Source organism: Mangifera indica, chromosome 16 (assembly GCF_011075055.1).
Source record: "Mangifera indica cultivar Alphonso chromosome 16, CATAS_Mindica_2.1, whole genome shotgun sequence".
Classification (NCBI taxonomy): domain Eukaryota; kingdom Viridiplantae; phylum Streptophyta; class Magnoliopsida; order Sapindales; family Anacardiaceae; genus Mangifera; species Mangifera indica.
The window spans coordinates 6,607,057-6,615,060 of record NC_058152.1 but is presented as its reverse complement, the minus strand read 5'-3'; positions in this window follow the sequence as shown (position 1 = coordinate 6,615,060).

The window sequence follows — 8,004 nt, the reverse complement described above, 5'->3', positions numbered from 1 at the left end:
CATAGCACTTTTGTGGAGTCTATGTGGCACTAGTAATTAGAAAATTCAAAGTAAAATTTGGTTGATCGGATTTAATTCGATCAACTAAATTTCTAAAAGCCAAAATGCATAGTTTCTAGATAATTTGGAAGCTGCTATCAAAGAATTTGATTGGTCAAATTTGGTCAACCAAATTTTATTACATTTTACCTCTTGAATTTTGAAAACTTGAAATTTGCCTTTTAAACCTTTGAAAAGTGACAATTTAACCCATATTTAAAAATTCTTTCAAAACCAATTTTGAGATATGAAAATGTAGTTCACAAAACTTCATCATTTTAAACGAGTTAATAAACTTTGATAAAAAAATTGGCTTAACCCAATAAGTTTGAAAACAATATTTTAACCCAAAATGTGAAAGATATAAGAATAAGTTTTCAAGTGAGTTATCACATGCAAATAAATATTCTAATCAAAATGAATACTCCAAATTACAAACATATCTACCTAAACTTGAGTTTTTTTTCAAATTTTCAAGAATTCTTCACTTAAGTCTTGTCTTTCATTTCTATTTTGAAACTCTTTCAAGTGCATTAGGTAAATTCTTGCAATCTATACTTACACTCAAGTAAAGTCATTAGTCAATATGCTTAGGGACATATTAGTTTGTTATCATCAAAATAAGGGCATAATGACTCTTTGAGTCAATATTTTCAACTTCAATAGCATCACTAAGTAAAAGAATTACTTAATTAGTGAGTATTGTTAGTCATGCTAATGACAAAGGCTATAGTCATGGTTTAACACCTTCACTATTATTGGAAAACCAAACCATCCTTGTGATTGGAAAGATAACATGTTACACCCCCAAAAGTGGCAATATAAAAAATTGGTTTAACCAATGCTATCCAAACACTTATACAATGACTTGATAATGCCACTTTAGTAGCACCAATAAAGTCCTTAATTCCTTTACAAGTAACTCATGAAAGGTTTCATGCTTCTCACATAAATTCTTTATCCCCCTTTAAGAAAATATGATAGAAAACCTCTATGGTAAGGGGTTTGTCCCCTATCTTGCATGTAGAACATAACTTATGAAATATATAAATGTTATACCTTGTCATAATATCAAAAATTAAGGTGTGGATTTGAACTCACCAGCTTGTGTTGTTGACTTATGATGACGTGGAAATAACTCATATCTTAGCAAGGTTAATCAATGCATAAGATGTGTCATATGTGTGGGCAATCCTCAACCTTTTAAAAATAACTCAAATTGGGGCAATGCCATAAGTAAGGCACAAGCCTATATCATGACGAAGTAACTCTATATCATGTGAATCCCAATCCATTGCCTAAAGACATCTTTTGAGAGCAAGCTAAAACCTTATAATAGGAATTTTGGCCTTTGGCGTGCGAAAGAAAACTCAATCCATGAGGGATCTATTCAATAATCTCAAGATGAATCGAGGTCTTTCTTTGACAAAATTACTTATTTGATGAACAATCCCAAAGATTAGATATAAGGGATCACTTGAATGACTATTGTGCTTGTCACAAACATCCAATTAACATTTAGCCTTCCTATATTAAACAAGCTTTGGAATATTGAGATAGTCAAGAAAATGATATATAGGTCATATTAGGAGAATTTCCTTACTCTCTATAAATTTGTAATGCACTTATACTAAATAGATTCAAGGCGTGACTTATAAACCTTTTTAATGAAACCGGAGATCCTTCAGATCATTTGTACACCTTTAATGATCTAATAGAGCTTCACCCAGTTTCTAAACTTGCCTGATACTAATGCATGGTAGTCACTTGCAAAGGGAGTGAAAAAATGGTTAAAAAAATTACCCTATGATTCAATCACCTCATGGAAACAATTGATTTCTTTATTCATATGACCGTTCCAAGTAATGTAACATCCACTAGTATGTGAAGGGTTATTTTAGTCTTTTCATAAAAAGAGATATGTATTATGGATAAAATATTGCTTAGTGTTGAAGAAAAGTAAAATTCTGACCTGATCTACAATTTTACATAAGGTATGCACATTTGTACACTAACTTACCATATGAACGATAAAAGAATCGTGCCATATTAATAAGTGAAGTTGCGTGTACGATTGTGCATCAAATGACACGTGACTGTGATACCCATTACATGTAATTTTTTACGTAAGGATTGCTTCTATGATTTTTGAAACATATCGTATATTCATTCTTATTCTATAATATTGAGCATTTATCAAGGTTAAGAGAGGAAAAGTCATGATTGTTCAAGGTAGTCGTTTGCTTGTGAAAATGGATTTTTTTTTTAATGATTTGTAGATATTTTTAACATTGTATTTTGCAAGCAAGAAAGACTATTAAGTATGAGTTCTATATATTTTGATTCTTTTACAAAAAGATATGCCATGAAAGGTATTTCTAGTATTTGAACACAATCTTGATCTTATGTGAATGAAACAAATGGCAAACTTGTGAGATTTGGTTTGATCAATAAAGTCATTTATGTCGTTTGTGAAAGAGAAGAGGAAACTATAAACCACATCTTCTTCTAATGTACCTTTAGCAAATATATATGGAAGAGTATCCTAGAGATGAATGGTTAGGGTTATATAATTCAACCTTGGGATAATTATGTCAATGAAATATCAAAAGAATGCAAAGATAATAACTTTAATAACATTTCATGCAAAATGGGGCTAGGAGTGACAATGTATGCCATTTGGAGGGAGAGGAATAGTAAAAGTTTCTTTTGAGTGAAACAATCTAGAGATTGTATCATTCACAACATTAAGAGACTTATAAGGGATAAAGGTACAAGTTTGTCCAAAGAAAAACCTTTGAGATATAATATTAACTTAGCTAAGAGATGTGGGCCTTTAAGTCATATTTTTACTGAAAAGAAACAGAAAGTTGGTGGGAATTGATGATTGTGTTTGTTATTCTCGGTTGGTATCTTGAGTCATGTTTGTTCCATTTTGCATTCTACAGCTGTGGTGGTAGAGTTAGGGGTAGGTTGGCTGAGTAATGGGGTATTCCCTTATTTTTTCCTAACGTGTGTTTTGTTTTACAAGTAGGATCATTCAAAGATTGGAACTTTATTAGATGTTAAAAACAAGCTTCATTCCTTGCTGCCTAGTTTTCCAGTTCTTCTAAACATCTTCCTAGTCTTTTATGTTATCTTGTTAAGACTTGCTCACTTGTTTTCCTATGATTGGATTATTGGTAGTGGTAATGCTAAGTGTTGTATTGTCTAGTATTATATTTGTTTGCCTCAACCCAATTGTCCAGTTTGTAAATACAAATAGATGCACTATCTACACATCTAGAAACCACATATTGGAACAACCTAGTCATACACATGATAGTTTTATCTTCTTGTGTTTTTTAAAATCGTTCTACCTCCTTTTGTTTTGGTGTGATAATTCCAAAGTTTTAGGTGTTATTAGCCTAATGCAGGTTTCATTTTTGTGTATAGCTACATAGAGCAACTTTTTTTTTGCTTAGTTTAGATTCTTGTTTTTCTAGGCTGTGTGAATGGTTTTCCTAACTCTTCTCTATTAGAGTTTTTGGCTTGGTTTTGTGCTCTTTTTTGGGTTAGTTTGCCTTCTTTTGAAGTACTATCTAACTTCTCTTGATTGTTATCTTTGTAGGAACTTAGGTAGTATTCGCTTGGCTTCATCCATAAATTTTTTAGTGAAAATTTTAGAAGCAAGTTATTTGATTTGCCCCAAAACTACTTTTGCGCATTTATTTGTATAGATTTTGGTTATTGCCCTTTTATGCTCTATATAGCAAATGTTAAGATAAAAATATAAGAGTGCTTCTCAGTTGTTTCAATTGCTTATTTGTTGTTGGTTCACTGTGTGTGTATCTTGTTAGGCCTTGGGTGTAGGTTTTGCATCTTAAGAATTCTTCCATAACTTGAGGGCATGTCTTATAGTATAGTTCCTTCCATGTCTTGTATAGTTTTTTTTTTCTCTTAATATAATTTTCTTACACAAAAGAAATCGCAGACAACACATGCCTATTTTTATTTTATTAAAATAATGTCATGAGTGGTCATGTATCCTCTTTGCACGATTGTCCCTATGATTGCATGACGAGAACCACATTTTAAGATCACTACAAAATTGGTCCTTATCCAATTTCAAATTCTACAAATGGACACACAAATGTGGACTCTTAACCTCTATAGTCGTTCATCCTTTATATTTAGCCATTTTCATGTGCCTTACCTGAAATGACAATTATGCCCTTTTTAAGGCAGGCACACTTAAGTCAATTCAGAGAAAAAAACCAAAGTACCTTTGTATATACCTGTCAGTGTTGCATAACGAAATAACTAATACAACACATACAAACATTTGTTGGATTATTGTTTGATTGTTTGGGTTTAACATGATTCATTTTACAGTAATTTACTATTAAGGAGTAGTGGAAATGGGGTTTCAATTATGGACAAATATTGGATAGGGCTTAGAATGGATTAGAATGAGAAAATAAAGGCAAATTATGATGAGATTATGCCAAAATGATTAAAATCCTAGGGCTAAGTCATTTAGCAAAACTTGGGTTCTGTTTTTGCTTTTTCTTGTCGTGATTTTACTCTAAGTATACAATGAACTTTTCTCTTCTTTCCACTTCATTTTGTCAACACCACCATTTCACTAACATTTCACACTCTCACTAACACAAGCCACACCATTTTCCTTTCTTTATTAACTACACAATAGCCAAGAAATCGATAACGCATACCTGAAAGTGCTACGATAGGCCAAAGGATAGAAACCCTTCACATGAGACTCATATATGGCTTTTCCTACATATGAGTCTTTTACTTTAGAGTTCCTGAGTTTGTTTACTTTTGATTCCCTTAATGACATGTGTCGATTTAGGTTTTTTTATAAGACTATAATCTGCCTTTGCTTGAACTTAATACTTTGTTTGGTTTTAGTCAAAATGTTCCCTTCCTCTTGCAACAACCTAATCTAGATTACCACTTCTTGTAAAGCGAACTTAGTGGCATCGAGTTTATGAATAGTTAAATTTTGGATAAGAGCAATTTTTGATGATTTTGGATTGTGATTTTCACGATAATCGTGAGTACGCGCATGTGTAAAAGATACATGACTGTACATGTTAAGTTTTATGCAAAATAAAAAGACTTGCACAAGGTATTTGGCTAATTATTACATAACTCAATTTTAGAGAGAACAACAAAAAGAAAAAGAGAATTGTGAGTATGAGTGACAGAAAGGATCGCTTAAAAAGGTTGTTGAAGACGTTAGTATTACTCTCATAACCACGTGAAGATTAAGTGTGTGTTGAATTCCAAGTAAGTATGGTGAATTTCTTGGTTTATAGTTTCAATTGAACATTGATAATAATGGTTTGTGATAAGTGTTTCTCCTTCCCTCTCTATATATGTGTATGTGTCTGTGTACACGCACATAAAAATGTGGTATAGAAAACACATGTAATAAACCTAATTTATGGATGGAAACGAATATTATAGGTGTTTGGTTTTGTAAGTTTTGTATGAAATAGGTATAAGATGCTAGTGAATGATCTATAATTTGTTGTTATGTATTGTTGAGATTTTTATATAAGAAAAATGTTCGAGGATGATCATATATGCATAGTATTTTTATTAGAGATTAAGGTATTTTTGTAGTCGGTCAGAAATCGTAATTACCTGTAGGATTTTGTGGTTTGACATGTAGATGTACAAACATACAGTAGGAGACACATGCTTGCACATGTCTTGAAGGAACACAAACCCGCTCAATGGTGAGTACATATGCTTGATTCAATGTTGAATACGCTTGTGGCTTGTTTATAGTAGTACGTCCGTCTGGGTTACCATGTTAGTCCTATCCGTATGTTTAGTTATTTAAAGGTACAAATGTACTATACTTAAAACACACTCTATGTGTAGGATCGAATGGTCGAAGAGGGGGGTGAATTAGGCAATTTAAAACAATCTTTACCAATTTAGAGAATTAAAACAATTTATTCAAATCAATGAATATTGCCTATTTTTAATCCAATTTATGAGAATAACAAAAATATTTCAAATAATCAATACAATCAAAATAACATAATATAAAGTATGAGTTAAAGGGAAGAGAAAATCAAACACGTGATATATAGTGGTTTGACTCAACCCGGCTTACGTCCATTCTCCCAAGCTTTCTCCCTTGGAGTATTCCACTAATCTTTGCTTGACTAAAACCTCAACCAAACTTTTCTTCATAACCAAAATAGCTTCTAAGGTGCTATTAACCTTTACAAATGTCAAAGCTCAATTTCTCTTACTAAAGATTTTCTAATCCCTCAAAGAGTGAACCTCACTCTTTTATAGCACGAATTTTAGTACGAAATTGAAATATGATCTCTCTCTCAAACAGTGTATATGAAAGTTAAAGCTTAGTACAACCCAATGCAAATGAAATTACAAAGTGTATGAGCAAGGGTTTTGATTAGAGAAAAGAATTTGCAAGTGAATAGTTCAAAACTAATTTGCTCTCAAATATATGAAAGTTTTTGGTGGCAAAAGTTTTTTTTCGAACGAATTTGATTAGGTTTATATAGGGGAAAATAAGGAAAGTTACCGTTGTGCATAAAAAATAACCGTTTTAGTTTTCTAGAAAATGCACAATTCGATCGATCGGATGTAATTCGGTCAACCGAATGTGAAGTGGCACTTCCGTGGAGCTTACGTGGCACTAGCCGTTGGAAAATTCAAACCAAAATTCGGTTGATCGAATTTCTAAAAGCTGAAATACATGGCTTCTAGACAATTCGGAAGCTGCCATTGAGGAATTCAATCGTTCAAATTTGGACGATCAAATTTTATTACATTTTACCCCCTAAATTTTCAAAAATCATAATTTGACCCTTAAAACTTTAAAAAGTGACAATTTAACCCATTTTTGAAAATTCTTTCAAAACCAACTTTAAGATATGAAAATATAGTTCACAAAACTTCATCATTTTAAATGAATTAATAAACTTTAGTGAAAAACTTGGCTTAACCCAATAAGTTTGAAAAAATGACATTTTAACCCAAAATGTGAAAGATATAAAAATGAGTTTTCAAGTGAGCTATCCCATGCGAATAAGTATTCTAATCAAAACAAATGCTCCAAATTATAAACATGTCTACCTAAACTTGAGTTTTACTTCAAATCTTCAAGAATTCTTCACTTGAGCCTTGTCTTCATTTTCATCTTGAAACTCCTTCAAGTGCATTAGATAAATTCTTGCAATCTAAACACACACTCAAGTAAAATCATTAGTTAATATGCTAAGGGACATATTAGTTTGTTATCATCAAAATAAGAGCATAATGACTCTTTGAGTCAACAATCTTCCCCTTTTTTATGATGACAAACACATATGCACTTCAAGGAATTTTATAAAATTTATCAATGAATGTATTTCCTTAAAGTTAAGAAACACTTGATTTTTTTTAAAAATTTTGCAAGAGTTCGCCTTAAAAAATCAAGTTTCCTCCCCCTGAATATATGCAAATAATAATATGTTCAACATTAATCTCATCAATCACATATATTCTCATCAAAATATCCACAATATCCACAACATATAACTTCATCAAAATATCCACAATATCCACAACATCAATGAAATAAAAGTATAAATCGTAAATCAAACTTTTCTCCCCCTTTGTCATTATCAAAAAGAATAAGACAATAGATAAAATGATATAATCAAGGAGACAAAATAATGTAAAAGCAAATAACCACCAAAATGGCTCAAAAATAATCATCAAGACAATGTCTAAATATATCAATAATCATCCATAACCATATCAATGCATGAAGACAATGTCTAAATGAAGATGAAAAAAAGAAGGCTATGTGAATGACTTTATATGCTCATGTATCTTTATCAAAAAGTCAGAATGGAGATTTACCATTATAACAGTTTATGTTAATAATATGAATTTAATTAAAATTCTTGAAAAGTTTTCAAAAACTGC